Consider the following 15,039-nt stretch of genomic DNA (forward strand, 5'->3'; position numbering starts at 1 on the left):
TTGCTAGGAACTTAGAACAAAGGTAATATGTTCCACGAAGTTTCTTCTTTTGCTGCATAAACTCCTAGGTGCTAGGTGCTATTTTAATAAAAGGTCTAGATTTGGACACTGAGTATGAATGCTTTTTCTCATTAACAAATACTTAAAGAACAACATGAAAAAAATCTCCCCCTAGGAAAAACTTTTCTAACTTTATATTGATTAGAAATCCAGACTGAATTCATTTATTCATTAAAACATCTTTATTGACTGCCTACAATATGCCAGACACTATTCTAAATGCATGGAATACATCAATAATCAAGACAGATAAAATTTCCTATCTTTAAAGGGCTTATATTCTAGCAGAGGGAGATAGATCCTGAACAAAAAAAAATGTATAATAAGTAAATAATAAGTGCTGAGAAGAAAATCATAAATCAAGGTAAGGGGAATGGGTAGGCATGGAGTTACCATTTTAGGTAAGGTTGTCAGGATATACTTCCCTGAGTAAGTGACATGGGGAGGGAGCGACGCAGGCCATGCAAGAACCTTGCAAGTCATAGTAAGGACATCGCCTTTACTCTAAGTAAAAAAGGGAGGTATCCCCGGGTTTGGGGAAAGGCCTGAGCTGATTTGTGTTACATGTTAAAAAGCTCATTTTGGCTGCTGTTGAGACTAGCCCATGGGGAGAGATGGGATACAAGTGGAAACATATAGACTAGTTAAGTGGCGTAGGAGTTAATCCAGGACAGAGATGATGGTGGGTGGACCCAAGGTATGACAGTGAGGTGCATGTCTGGAAGGTAGGTCTCACAGCATTTCCTGATGGTTTCAATGTAAGTTATGATAGAAAGACGAAAGGGTCAAGGATGACTGATTCCAAGGCTTTTTTAAAAAAGATTTTATTTATATATTTTAGAGAAAGAATGACCATGAGCAGGGGGAGGGGCAGAGAAAGAGGGACAAGCAGACTCCACACTGAGTGTGGAGCCCCATGCAGAACTCAACCCCACAACCCTGAGATCAGGACCTGAACTGAAACCAAGATTCAGATGCTCAACGAACTAAGCCACTCCCTGACTCCAAGGCCTTTTAGCCCAAGCAACTGGGAAGACAGAGTTGCCATTTACTGAAAGGGGAAAAGCTGTGTGGGTTGAACAGGTTTTGGGGTGTGGGGAATCAGGAGTTTGATTTGGAACTTGTTAAGTTTACAGTATCTGTTAGGAGTCTAGGTGGGAAAACCAAAAAAGCAGTTAGAAAATTGGAGCTCAAGGGCACCTGGGTGACTCAGTTAGTTAAACGACTGCTTTCAGCTCAGGTCATGAGCCTGGAGTGCCGGGATCGGGATCGAGTCCCGCATCGGGCTCCCAGCTCCACGGGGAGTCTGCTTCTCTCTCTGACCTTCTCCTTGCTCATACTCTCTCTCAGTGTCTCGCTCTCAAATAAATAAATAAAAATATTTAAAAAAAAAAGAAAAAGAAAATTGGAGCTCAAGAGAGGGAAATACTCTGGGGGTATAAATGTGCAGTTGTTGGCATAGAAAAGGAATTCCAAGCCATAGAGTGGTTGAGCTCTTTGAAGGGAGTGAGTGTGGTGTCTCAGAAGACCAGATAAGGTAGTTTACCAAAGAGGAGGGAGCTCTGGACGGTGTCTAATACTGCTGAGAGGTCCATAAAGGATTCAGTGCTTTATTTAGCCAAGTGGAAGTTGTCAATTACCTTGGCAAGATCAGTTTCAGTGATACACTGGGAGTGAAACCCCAATTAGACTGAGTTGAAGAGAGAATGGGAAGAAAGGAATTGGAAACAAGGGGTATAAACAACTTTTGCGAGACATTTAGAGGCAAAGGAGAGAAGAGAAGTGGAGTGGCGAAGGCAGGGTCAGGAGACATTTTATTCTTTAAGATGGAGGAAGCAACCAGATTTTTTAAAAGGTTGAAGGCAGTCATCCGGCAAAGAGGGGGAAATTAGTGACATAGGAGACAAGGGACACTTGCTGTCATGATCTTTTGAGATTGGATGAGATTGGGTGCAAAAGTGAAAAAACTGGCTTTAGGGGCGCCTGGGTGGCTCAGTGGGTTAAGCCGCTGCCTTCAGCTCAGGTCATGATCTCAGGGTCCTGGGATCGAGTCCCGCATCGGGCTCTCTGCTCAGCAGGGAGCTTGCTTCCTTCTCTCTCTCTCTGCCTGCCTCTCAATGTACTTGTAATTTCTCTCTGTCAAATAAATAAATAAAATCTTTAAAAAAAAAAAAAAAAGAAAAAACTGGCTTTAGATAAAACATGCGTAGTTCATCCCTCGTGGTGGCAGGCAGGACGGCAGAAGATATGGGTACAGATCCTCATGTGCTTAAATTTGGTGTTTTTTAATACTTTTTATTTGTTTTCTTAAAAATTTCTCCCCAGTGAAGAAAACACAGTCCCAGTAAGGAACCCTGGCTTGCCTAGATAGACAACCCTACTTTTTTTTCACTCTATGAATCCATTTTAGAAGGGAGAGGTCCACTTCTCCTCTTTGTGGTTAAGACATGTACCCTCGGTTTTTCTAGTTTCAATTTCACCATATCATTTCTAATTATAACAGTCTGGCAATTTCCCTTCCTCTTTGGATCTCGTGTTACGTCAATAGTCATGGAGAGTTACCCAGCATCCCCGCCCAGATCCATTTCCCCCACACTGTTCTTTTCCCTCCACCTGCTTGCTACTTTCTAATCTAGTCTCCAATATTTCAATTTTCTCAGCTGTGAAAAAAGATGACAGTTTGCTCTCCACCTCCAAGGCTGAGAGTTTAAGTAAGTCTAAGAAGTTAAATGGTTTTAGCCCATCTAAAGCAATAGAAAAAAGAGGAAAGTGGGAGGGTCAGACAGAAGAAAGAGGAGACCACTGGGTTTCCATTTGCTTGGACTGAGCCCCTACTCTACAATTTCAAAGCATGATATAGATGTGAGCTCCCAGACTGAATTCATTCATTCATTAAAACATCTTTATTGACTGCCCACAATGTGCCAAACACTATTCTAAATGCATGGAATACATCAATAATCAAGACAGATAAAATTTCCTATCTTTAAAGGGCTTATATTCTAGCAGAGGGAGATAGATCCTGAACAAAAAATGTATAATAATTAAATAATAAGTGCTGAGAAAAAAATCATGAATCAAGGTAAGGGGAATGGGTCTGTAACGGTGAGTTTAGACAGTCACAATAGTTTAAGAAATTGGGTAGCTCAGGGGCGCCTGGGTGGCTCAGTGGGTTAAGCCGCTGCCTTCGGCTCAGGTCATGATCTCAGGGTCCTGGGATCGAGTCCCGCATCGGGCTCTCTGCTCAGCAGGGAGCCTGCTTCCTCCTCTCTCTCTCTCTGCCTGCCTCTCTGCCTACTTGTGATCTCTCTCTGTCGAATAAATAAATAAAATCTTTAAAAAAAAAAAAAAAAGAAATTGGGTAGCTCAGTTGGTTAAGTGTTGTTGGACACTTGATTTCAGCTCAGGGTCCTAGGATGGGCCCTCATCCTGCTCCATGCTCAGCGCTGAGTCTGCTTCTCTCTCTCCCTCTGCCCCTTCCCTTACTCTCATTTTCTCTCTAAAATAAATGTCTTTAAAAAATTGGGTCATATTTATGCTATATGGACACATGTAGAATAGGTAGCATTTGCTGAGTAATGTCTATGTTCTAGGCACTTAGCTAAGCCTTTTCCATATGTCAGTCTTGGCCTCACAATAACCTGAGATATGTATCCTTCTCCCCATTCAGAAATGGAGAGGTAAGAGAAAAAGAGGCTCACATAACATGAAATTTTGTATCCCTTCAGCTCTTTAGCATGACTGCCACTTTCCAAGCAAATATAGTTTGTATTTATTTATGTATGGTTATGCAGGTGCATCCCGATTTAGCCCTGTGCCCCAGGGCTATTCTTCACTTTACAAGGAATTCATCATGATATTATTCATAAGCTACCCTAGAGTACTTGGGATCAATTTATAAAGCTTGATTTCCTCACAATATTTCAAAAACATGTTTGCAGATTATTGAAATTCATATTGCTTACCACATGTTGGGCACTTTACCAGGTGACAAAAAAAAAAAAAAAACACACACACACACACAAAAAAAAACAATGCAAAATCACTCCTGCAAGGAGGTCTATTCTTCTCTATAGGAAAGTCAAATATTCATTCATTCATTCAGTATTACTGAGTGCCTCAGGGCATGCCAAGTAATATAGTTTAGGTAAGCACAGATCAACCTAGAATTACAATACTTGCTAAAAAGAGATGCATTTGTAATTGTCTTTATCCCAAAGGGTCCTTTTAGAGGGTAGTTCAGCTGCTTACTTCTAGAGCCACTTACAGGCTTGTGAACTTGAACTATTTACGTAACCTCTACAGGCCTTTGTCTCCAGTCCTAAAAAATGAGGATAGGAAGAGTATTTATCTTCTAGGGTTGCTATGAGGACCAGAAGGAAACATATGTAAAGTACTTAGAGCAGTGCCCGGCCCAGGTTGCTCTGCATGGGTTGTTGTGATTAGTGTGATTTACCCAGTGCTAGAAAAGTTCCTGATTCCTGACCATCACAACTCAGCCAATGATAGTAAGTGCTCTCTCTCTGTAAGTTTTTACTGGACAGAACTTCCTTGAAACTTTATTGTGGACCCCCCCATCCCCATAGACATATGTGGAGTAGCCGCAGATTCCTTTTCTGTCACATTCCTTAATTTTGAATCCAATGTCAAATCTGTTTTTGTCCTCTGTTATCCCCTTCCTATTTGTCTTCCTTGGGGTATAAAGGAAGCAGACAACTTTTTACATCCTGGACCATCAGAGTGATCTTTCATTATTTGTCCTTGGTAGAGCTCTTGCCAATTTTACTTTTTTTTTTTTTCCAATTTTACTTTTAGAAATGTTTTTATTATTTTCCTTGTTATCAAAATAATATGTGCCCAACATGAAAACAATGCAAATACACAGAACCTTGTAACAGAAAGTGGATGGGTGTAGTGATACCACATCCAGGGACAACCATTGTTAACTACTTTTTATATGTATTTCCAGATTTCCACTAAGCATGTGTTTTATAACATGTATGTTTGAGACAAAAAATGCAAATAAAAATGGGATCATGCTACCTATATTGTTCTGCGGTTTGCTTTTTTCACTTACAGATTTTGGACACTCTTCCATGTACAAGTAGATTTATGTTACTTTTATTGGTGGCTACATACAGTTTCCTCTTACAGATCTAGCAGAGCTTGCTTAAATAGTTTCCACTGGGATTCCGTTACTAGATTTACACACTATTACGTGTTTTTGTTATTACAAACAATGCTACAACAAACATCCCTATACATACGTTTTTATATATAGCTGTAAATATTTCTGAACTACATCATTTTTGCATATATAAGCCTGAAGTATAAATTCCCAGATGTGGAATTACCTGGTCAAAAATCACACACATACTTATTTTTTCCAAAATTGCCAAACTGTCCTCCGAAGGGATTTGCCCAATTTATACTCATGCGTATATCATGTGTGAATAGCTGTTTGTCCACATTTGACTGTTTTCTGAGTATTACTTTTTTTTCTCAATTTATACCAATCTTGAAATCATGTTTCTCTCAGATCTAGAATCATGGGTTAAAGCCCAGGGAAGATCAAAACATGGAACAAAGTGTTTTTACAAACAGCAAAACATTCCAAATTAGTTATAATAATGGGGTGTTTTCAATCAAAATATTACACCACTAGATGTTAACAGTTTTAAAACTGCTCTAACCTCCCAGATGAGCAAATCTGGTACTGTAATTAAATCACTTACCACACAGCCCCTGCCCACACACCTCCTTCTTGGCTGGGTGTGTGGAACAGGAGAGGCTGCTGGCATGTGAGGGGCGGGGCGAGGAAAGTGGGAAAGCCAGAGGTCAGAAGGGCTCAAAATCTGGTGTCATGTTGTAACTAGTCTAGAACAGTCCCTTGAGCGTGCTCTGGACCTCTGTTCATACTCTTCTCTGCCAGGACTGCCCTTCTTCACTTTCCATGCCTGACCCACAAAGGCTTACTATGCTAGGGTCCGTTCTATCCCCCTCTTCTCTCCCCAGCCCTTCCTGAAACCCTAGAAAACCATTATTTTTAAGGCCTTGCTGTATCCGAACACACACCTTCCTGAGTACCCCCATCGCATTTTGTGTAGCATGTTTACAAAGAACACTCGAACACTGAGTAAATGCTGATCGAACATTCGCTGACATGGAGGGATCCTGATCCAGATGAAACTTCCCATTGTTCACAGAAAAGGGTGGATTCCGACAAAAGGAGATACTGAAGGATTGGCTGGAACCATTTGCTTTGTTATAAACCAACAATTCCAAATCTCCCCCGGCCTTATTTCTTTATTCCTGCTTCTCCCCACCCACGAGAAAGAAGGGAAATCCATTTCGATTTTAAAACAAAAACAAGAGGGAAAACTATCAGGTTGGAAAACACCTCTTTGCAGAGGACAACCTTTCATCTGTCTGCTTCAGACACAAGACAATTCTGGCAAAAAAGAATGGGGAAAAAAAAGAGTAGAGTCGGATTAAAACAAGAACGGACTCTCCAATGTATCTTTAATAGCAGAGACGGAATAAACGAGGCTGGGAAGCTACTCGTGCCAAGATAAAGTTGTGACTGCCCCAGATCCGAGGCAAGTACTTTCTCCTTGGGTTGGAAGCTGCTTAAATGACTTTTACGGAACTTCCCCCCCTACCATTTCATTGCCTTTCACGTTAGGTCTTAATATCAGAGTTTGAGTCAAAAGGATAGACCCAGGAAGGGCGAAGGTTGCTGACCTTGCCCCACTCCTGCCAGGGGACAGCGGCTGCCTGGCACGGCGCCGTGTTCAGGTAGGCGCTTGACAGGTAAGTCTTTCGGCGACTAGCGATCTTCCCCGCCCCATGCACCTGCTTGGCGTCTGGCAGCCTCTAGCCGCGGGTCCCGGATCCTGGGCCACCTAACCGGCCGCGCAGCCCCCTCCGGAGAGGCCGGCCAGCTGCGGGCGCGGCCGGGCGGCCGGGGGAAAGCGCTCGCTGTCACATGGAGGCCCAGGCCCGCCCCATTGGCTGCGGCCGAGCCAGTCGCGGCGCTCGCTGGCTGCGGTTGGTCCCGGAGCTGCAGCGCCTGCACGGGCCCGGAGTCCATGTTACGCTTTGTCTAATTCCCCCCGTTACAGAGTCATGTGCTGCTGCTCCCGTCGCCGCCGCTGCCGCCGCCCGTGGTGCCCCGGCTCCTCCGCCGCGCTTCGAGGTGGCAGCCGCGGGCGGGGCCTCGGGAGCAGGGTCCAGGGCGCCGCGCGCCTTCGCCGCCCCGGCGCGTCCCGGTGCAGCCGCCGCCCGCCGCAGGTGATGCCGCCACCTCCCGCCTCAGCATAAGCCGTGGCTCGGCGGCCAGGCTGCTCGGGCTGCCCCCTAAGGTTGGTGCGCGCCTCCCCGGGGCCGTGGCCGGGGCCGCGCAAGTGGGAGCCGCCCCGGAGGCGAAGCGCGCCCCTTCCCCGGCGCAGGCGTCCTGCCCCGCGGCGGGCGCTGAGGCTGCGGCCGGGAACTCGCAGCGAGGGGCGGGGGCCGGGGACGGGGGGGACGCGGGCGGCGCGCGGGTCTCCCGTCTACGACCGCTCCGGCCGGGAAGATTGTGCCGCTCCCCGCAAGCTGGAGCGGCAAGCGCCGCGGACGCCTGGGCCTGCGGCGGTATACCCCGGGAGAGGAGGGTGCGGGCTGCCCCTCTTCGGCTCCCCCTCGCGCGCGCTCCCTCCTCTCGCCCCCGACCGTGCAGTCGGGAGGGCGGGGAGACCCGGTTTCGGCTCCGCCGATTCCTCCTGGAGGTGGGTGTCTGGTGTCTGGCCTTGCTGGCCCGGAGCCCAGAAGGTGAGCCCTTTAACTTCTCCCGAAACGCCTCCCCCGCGCCTGCTTCCCGCGCCCGGTGGGTTGGGCGGGGAATGAGGGCAGCGCCCCGCCCCCCGCGCCGGAGGGAGGGAGCTGGGGGCCCGCAGGTGCACCCTGCCCGCCGCGGGCCATCTCCGGGTTGGGTACTGGTATAATCCGCTTCTAGCTTGTTTGAAGGCGTGGGCACTTGGGAACTGGACTTCTTGCTCGTATCCTGGCGAGGGGCTTGGGAAGGAGGGTTGGGGGAAGTTGCTTCCTGGAGGGTTGATAGAGGCCTTCCTCTTAATGTCCCCCCTAATTTGGGGTATCCTTTAGGGATAAAGAAATTAGGGTTTGGGCTTTAGGTGGGCTGTTTTTTGTTTTTTGTTTTTGTGTTTCTTAAAAAGCCAGCCGCAGTGAAGAAGAGCTGCTGCAGGTTCGAGGGAGGAGAGGTAGGTCCCTGCTGTAGAGGAAGAGGTGGGGATTTGTGGTCCCAACGAGCACGCAGTTGGGGGGCTGTGTGGCAGAAGGTGTGTGTGGGGGGTATGGTTTCAGGAAAGAAAGAAACGCAAAGGTGATAGGGAGCGAGCACTCAAGAGGTAGGCAGAAAGATGGAGAATAGATACTGGGGAGTCCTAGCCAACTGCGGGGCCCAACTTGAGCTTCTTGGACTCATACATGGCTTCCTCTGCTTTGCGGAGTTTCTCCTTTCCTCTTCCTTGAATTTGAAAAATATTTTTTGTTAAGCAGAGAAAGCTCTGAGGACCTATTTTGAAAGAGCAACAGGAGTAAGGAGAGAGCTGACTCCTGGGAACTTTCCCTAGCTCTGATAATAAAATTCCACTCCGGCATCGTTTATTGAGCACCTATTTTGGGTTCTCTGCTGGACTTTGGAAGAGTCTCGATAGGCAAGGCATTGCTGTCTGCAGTAATGGTGAGGGCTGTTTATCTCAAAAACAACCAAAGGGCACTTTTAAGTGCCAAGGATGACAGTGATTCAGACCTTCCCCCCACAGCTTCTGGGACCTCTGCTTTTTACTAACCTGTGGGAAGAATCCTGCACCATAACGGATAAATGAGGTCTTTAGACAACATTTCTTTTTTATTGTCCACAAATATTGACCAAACACCTACCATCAGCTAGGAAAGGGCTCGAGTTGTCGCTTCTCCTGTCTTCCACACCAGTTGACTGAAAGACTCTTAAAATGCCAAAGCGAGAGAGGAAAGATCCTGAGATGAGCTAAAGTAAGGATCCAGCAAAGTCAATTTGGAGTGTTTGATCTCTGTAGGTTAGGAAGGGAGCCTCCCATAAAATGATTAAGTAATCCCTGGAGCTGGGGGGGGGGTAGGCGGGGAAGGATTCCAAATCATGAATTGGCATTGGTTTACTTTTGTATTTGAACATTTGATCTTAGATTTGTCTCGTTTTTATTGAGGGTGTGCGTGTGTGTACTTCGTTGATTAAAACTTAACACATTAGCAGGTAGAGAGGAGACTGTCCTTAGATGACCGGTTCCCCCAGTCTCTTCTGTTAGTGGATGATGCAAGGAACAGGGGAAGTATGGAGCCATCTTCGAATCTTTTCCTCCTTGCCGAGGTTTACAGAATTTAAAAAAACTTGGTCAAAACTTGGCCTTTTCCCCTTAACATTGATATTGTGCTGAGCTTTTTTTGATTAATTTCACAATATTTTGATGTGTTTGTCCTGTCCCAGTAGCTGAATTGTTTTGATAGCTCTATGATGGAAGTTAGACTTGGTTCAATCCCAGCTGGGTAGGTAGATTGGCACTATGTATGAAAAAGTCAAACTTTTGTTCAGACTGTGTACTCATGATCACAGATGTTCTTGAAGTGGTAGATGGTAAGGGATTTCATGTATTTTCCATGTGTAATTGGAGCTGATGTTTGCCATTCTAAGAAATACCAATCGGTATTTATTGAGCGCCAGCAGCAAACAGAGAAACAGAGTGGGTGCTGCCGTTCCTTAACAAGGAAGGAGAGGATTTGTGTACAAATAGAGGACCAGTAAGACAGGTACAGGTGAGGACACCACCAGAAGCAAAGGATTATTTTTTTCTAAATGTCAAGGAATAGTGGAATGGAAAGGGTTTTTTGGAGCCAGAACAAAGTGTTGTGTGCTTTGGGGAAAGGGGAAGGAGCATGTATTAAGGGGAAGCAATGAGCTTTGTCACAAGTCACAGATAGTAAATAGGTTTGCCTGGCTAGAGCAGAGAACATGACTGATGACGGTGGGGAGAATCTAGTTAGTGGAAAACTTGAACCACAGGTCAGTGCTGTTAATCATTTGCCTCAAAAAGAGTAGTTCTCAACAAGGGGTGATTTTGCCTCCCAGCAAACATTTGGCAATGTCCGGAGACATTGTTTGTTGTTTTTTGGTTTTTTTTTTGGGTTGGAGTCATAGCTGGGAGACAGGTGCTACTGACATCTAATGGATAGTAGCTGAACATCCCTCCTGCCATGCCCAGGACAGCCCCCACTCCAAAGAATTATCCTGGCAAAAAGTCAGTAGTGCCAGGGTTGAGAAACCATGCTCTAACACTAACCAGAAAGGTTACCATGAAGTGAAGTTACATCTCAGAATAGGCCTTGAAGGAGGTGGTTCTTGACGTGTGAGGAGGGATGTCAAGGTTGGGAAGCCAATCTAGGAGATTTCTCCTGTGCTCAGGCCTGAAGTGATTAGGATCTGGGCAAAACATAATCAGAGGAAAGGGGCATTTTCAAGGGATCGTGGCAGATGAGCCACGGCAGTGAAATACTGGGTAGGTGGGGAATCACAGACTCAGAATTGGAATTTGAGAGGTCCTGGTCTAACTTCTTTAGTAAATTCTCACACTTGCTAGGCAGCCTCTATTTAACCATCCTTAGAAACCGGGAACTCTGTACTTATGAGGACATGCTCTTGTATCTTTGAACTATGTATGATAATTATTTGAGTTGAAGACTGCCTCCTGGAAACTTCCCACATCATCAGGACAGCCCTTTGACATCTTTCACAAAGACAGTATGATGTATCCTTCCCCTTTTCTCAGTGCAAAATAGTCCACTTCTTTTCATAATCCTGTGTGGGACATGGTTTCTAGATGTCTTATCTGTCAGCTTCTCTCATGGAGGGTAACAGTGTCTGGAATTGAATGCAATAATTGAAATGTGTTCTGGTCAACAAAGAGTACAGTCAGACCACTATTTACTGAAACCAAGGCATAAGCATCTGATTACTGCAATTTATACTCACAAAACTCCTTTTTTTTTTTTTAATAGCACGTAGCTAATACAGATCCATGTATAAATTCTGTCCAAATAGTCAAAACATCCTGACACTCTGTTGTGTGAGCTGCTGTATCCCTGTATTCATTGGGCAGATTTTTGTATGTGTGTGAAATCAAATGGAAGTTTTTTGGGTTTTGTCCATATTCGGTGCTATCCTATTTATTTTAGTCCAGTCTGAAGGTCTTTGAGATTTTCAAATCTTTCTTCTGCCTTCTAATCCTGTGAGAGAGGAGTAGAGGATGACTTTGCCAAAAGCTTTGTAGCCACTTGTATTAATACTGTTCACAACCCAGTAATTTGGCACTATTAGTCCTATTCTGGACCTGGGATGCTGAGTGATGGAAGTGAATTCCAGGGATTGATTGGCCCTTAGTTTAGGAGCTCCTGAGAAATCTGTGTTTGTGGTCAAACTGCATTGTACCTGTGATGCCCTTTTGAAATTAATTTGAGTCTGTTGCAAGATTCTGAAATCTGTACTCCATCCTCTGGGGTCTTTGTAATTCTGTTTAGACATCTGGAAGAGAATTTCTAACGTTCTGTGCAAATCTGAAGCTTGCCAGATCAGAGTTGCTTTTGAAATTTGTGAAGAGGTAAATAGGATAAGTGGTACTGGGAAAAAAATAAAACAAAAACACATGGACTTGGTTCCCACTCTGACCAAGCTTTTTTTTTTCCTTTTCTTTTTGTTAATATGCCCAAGATAACTTCATTAGTGACAACTTTACATTTGGGAAGGAAAGGGGATTGGGGCTTAGAAACAAGCCTTTTCCCCCAGAATTGGGGTTTAGCTTGTCATTGGTATCATTGCATACTTACCAGATTTCACATGTCATCTCTGAAATGACATTAGGAATCACTATGCGCAGATGTCTTTCGAAGCAGGCAGTTCAGAGAGAGCTTAGTGCCAAGTTCTCTAAATGTACTAGATCTATCCAACAAACTAGATTTAAATAAATTATTTGTTTGCGATGGTAGCCATCCAACATTGAGAGCGCTAGAACAAAATCCCAGATCTCACAGCTAACGTGCACCTTCTTTGTCATAAAGGTCCATTGTGCCCCTATCCCTTGCTGGTATGTTGCCTGCCCAGATGATCAGTCTGTTTACTCTCCCTTCCATTCTGGTCCACATGGAACAGCTGTCCCATGTCCTCTGGAGATGAGGGATATTCCTGAGAGAAGAGGGGATGTTTGTGAAGATAGGAGATTTCTTGAGAGAAGAAAATACAGGAAAACGCTTAGATACTGTCCTTTTATCCTATCAAGGGCTGTATCAAACATGAAGTCACCTTGGAATTAAGGATGTGATGTTCCGTTTGAATAGAAAGGTAGAATTTTACTGAAGGTATCAACACTTGAATTTCATAGATAAGAAAATCGAGGCCCAGGGAGGTGATGTGACTACCCATAGCTTACACAGGAGTGACAGAGCAGACATTAGAACTCATCCGCCTTAAAGACCACAAATAAAAGCTAAGGATAGAAAGATTTCTCCTCTGCTTGGAGGTGTGTAAACAGTGGGTCCCTCGGGCCTTATTTACATAATTGATCCAAAAGAAGGAGCACACAGTGGAATTTCTAGGTTTACAGATGACAGCAAGCTCTTCTGAATTATGAAATAACTAACCAATGGGGATTTCCTCCAGGGAAACCGTATTAGGGTATGTGAGTCATCAGAAGACTTGCCGGTGAGCTTCTCTCTGTGCGGTAGGAGGTCAGGTGCTAAGAAAGAAATTATGGAACTGTCAGAGGGTGGTGTTTTGGTGGCAAAACCCAGGAAGGGACTTTGAAAACACTTTCCACAGTGTTGTCCCAACTTGCTCTTGTAGATGAAAAAAGACAGGAAACACTAAGCTCTATCAAAAAGATTTTTTTGGGGAAAAAAAAAAAGCCATCATGGAAACCAAACAGAAAACAATCTTATTTGAATTTCCACGATCTTTGTTCAAAGCTGGGATGCCTGACTTTGGGAAAGACACTGGAGCCAGAACAACCAATGTAATGGTACCCAGAAAATGTAGACATTGCTGCTGGAATGGAAGTTCCAAAAGGACAGGGCCTTGCCTGTCTGCTTTCCTGATCAAAATACTGGGATTTTTGGTATCTGGGAAGAAGACAGGGAGATGTTATTGAAACCTGTGAAACCACAAGCTAAAGGGCAGAGGAACCTGGAGTGTTCACCAAATCCCAGGAAACCGGAATGTAGTTTGCCTGCCTCTTCTCTTGCTCCGGTTCTCTGTCAGCGTGATGAGGGCAGGGGCATATCTGTCTTGTTCTCCACAGATTTCCTAGTGTCTTGCTCATGGCAGGCCCTCCATTCATGTTTGTCCCCTGAAGGAACACCGGAAGAGGTGCACCTTACAGGTTTATAATACAGAAATCCAGGGTGAAGTAAAAAAATACGGCACCTGTTTTCCTCAGCCCTGCCTGGGTTTCATCTGAGTCAGTCTGGGGAATATTTTGATGTTACTTGAGCCCCAGGTATTGAATCAAAATCTCTGGGTGTGGAGTTTCATTTTGAAAAGAGCTCTCTCTGCCGTCAAGTGATTCCATATGTAGAGCCGAGAGTGAGAACCACTGTCTTACAGAGCTGTACCCAAAGGCTGGATACTGACTGAGACACTCTCAGAAAGGTTTCAAAACACTGGAGGCTGACAGGCTCACAGTTCGTTACCAAGACAGACACGGAGCTCTGTGGATACATCTGTATCCTTGGAAGGTGATGACCAAGACACCGGATGGTTCACAGTGTGGCCATTCGTGCCTCCATGAGGTGCTGCGCCCTGCACTGGATGGCGTAATGGGGCCAACTGGAAGTCTGTTTCCAGCGGGCGCGCATGGTGAGAGTTGCCCTAGCCTATGGGGAAAGAAAATAATGATGACAATGCAGCTTTTCAGTTTTGATTTTAATGCTGTGTTTCCTCAATTCAAAAGGTCTTTAAAAAAATGTTGGGTTCTTCCTACTTTGAGGTATTAATTTTTTTCCTCTTGTGAAGAATGGTGATATTGTGGTTTTTCGGGTCATTTCTTGGTCACCGAAGCCCTGGCAATTTTATGATAGTCTTCCTTTTGGATTTTACTAGTTTGAAATCAAGTCTGGGAACTACCACTGCTCTGAGGCTTTCAAGACGTCCGTATTCACCTGTGGACATCTCCTGCTGGGCCAGGTTCACGCAGTCAACGTTAGATTCCATTATGAACATTTCTTAAAACCCTTCTTACTTTCCTCTTCTGCTTGCTGGTAATAGTTAGGAACATTGCCAGAGAAGGCTTCACTTCCCCAGCAACCCATAAATTCCTTTGCTGAAATCTCAGCGTCAACAGATTACCAACACTGCAGTGAATTCTACAAAGCGGGAGAAGAAAGGAAGTGCAAGACAGCCGTTCTCTCTGAAGGATGTTGATCACCAGAAAGCTGCCTCTCCAGATCTCATGCAGTGGAGACAGGACAGACTTATGCCCAGCACATTAGACGTGAAGTACCATCAGTCAAAATTTTCATCACTGATTGTTCCAAGCTTAGTTCTGAGAAGTATTTGAAAATTAAAATTCATTGGAAAATGGTATCCATGACGCTACCCTACCGAATAAGCTTTTATAGTCAATTTATTATCAGATATAGCTAGGTTTTTTTTTTAAGCTGGTCAAGAAGCAATTGGACAATTTTTGGAATACCCCAAATTAATACTAATAACTGTTTATTAGGTATTTCTTGCTTGTCCAAACCTTTGCCTTGGAATTTACATGCATTCTTATTCAATTCTCAGAGCAATCCTGAGTGGAAAGTGGACTACTCCCGCCTTACAGATGAGGTAACTGAGGCTTGCGAGGTTATGTGGTTTGCAAAAAACAAATGAATGAACAAAAACAGATGGTGGAGGTG

General features: G+C 44.7%; 1 protein-coding gene across 4 annotated transcripts in view; it reads left to right on the forward strand.

Moving 5' to 3' along the window:
* Positions 1-7,244: 7,244 nt before the first annotated feature.
* The window catches only part of LRRC8D (leucine rich repeat containing 8 VRAC subunit D), a 117,380-nt gene continuing 109,585 nt past the window's right edge, over positions 7,245-15,039 (forward strand). The window contains exon 1 of one of the 4 annotated variants that reach the window (XM_004752627.3): positions 7,245-7,353. The gene's annotated coding sequence lies outside the window, so the exon portion shown is untranslated. Of the gene's footprint in view, positions 7,425-8,004; positions 8,322-15,039 lie in introns of those variants that run through there. The other 3 variants (XM_045064828.1, XM_004752626.3, XM_004752628.3) reach the window with 3 other exon arrangements.

This window comes from Mustela putorius, unplaced genomic scaffold, assembly GCF_011764305.1.
Source record: "Mustela putorius furo isolate JIRA1106 unplaced genomic scaffold, ASM1176430v1.1 tig00003853_pilon_pilon_pilon, whole genome shotgun sequence".
NCBI lineage: Eukaryota > Metazoa > Chordata > Mammalia > Carnivora > Mustelidae > Mustela > Mustela putorius.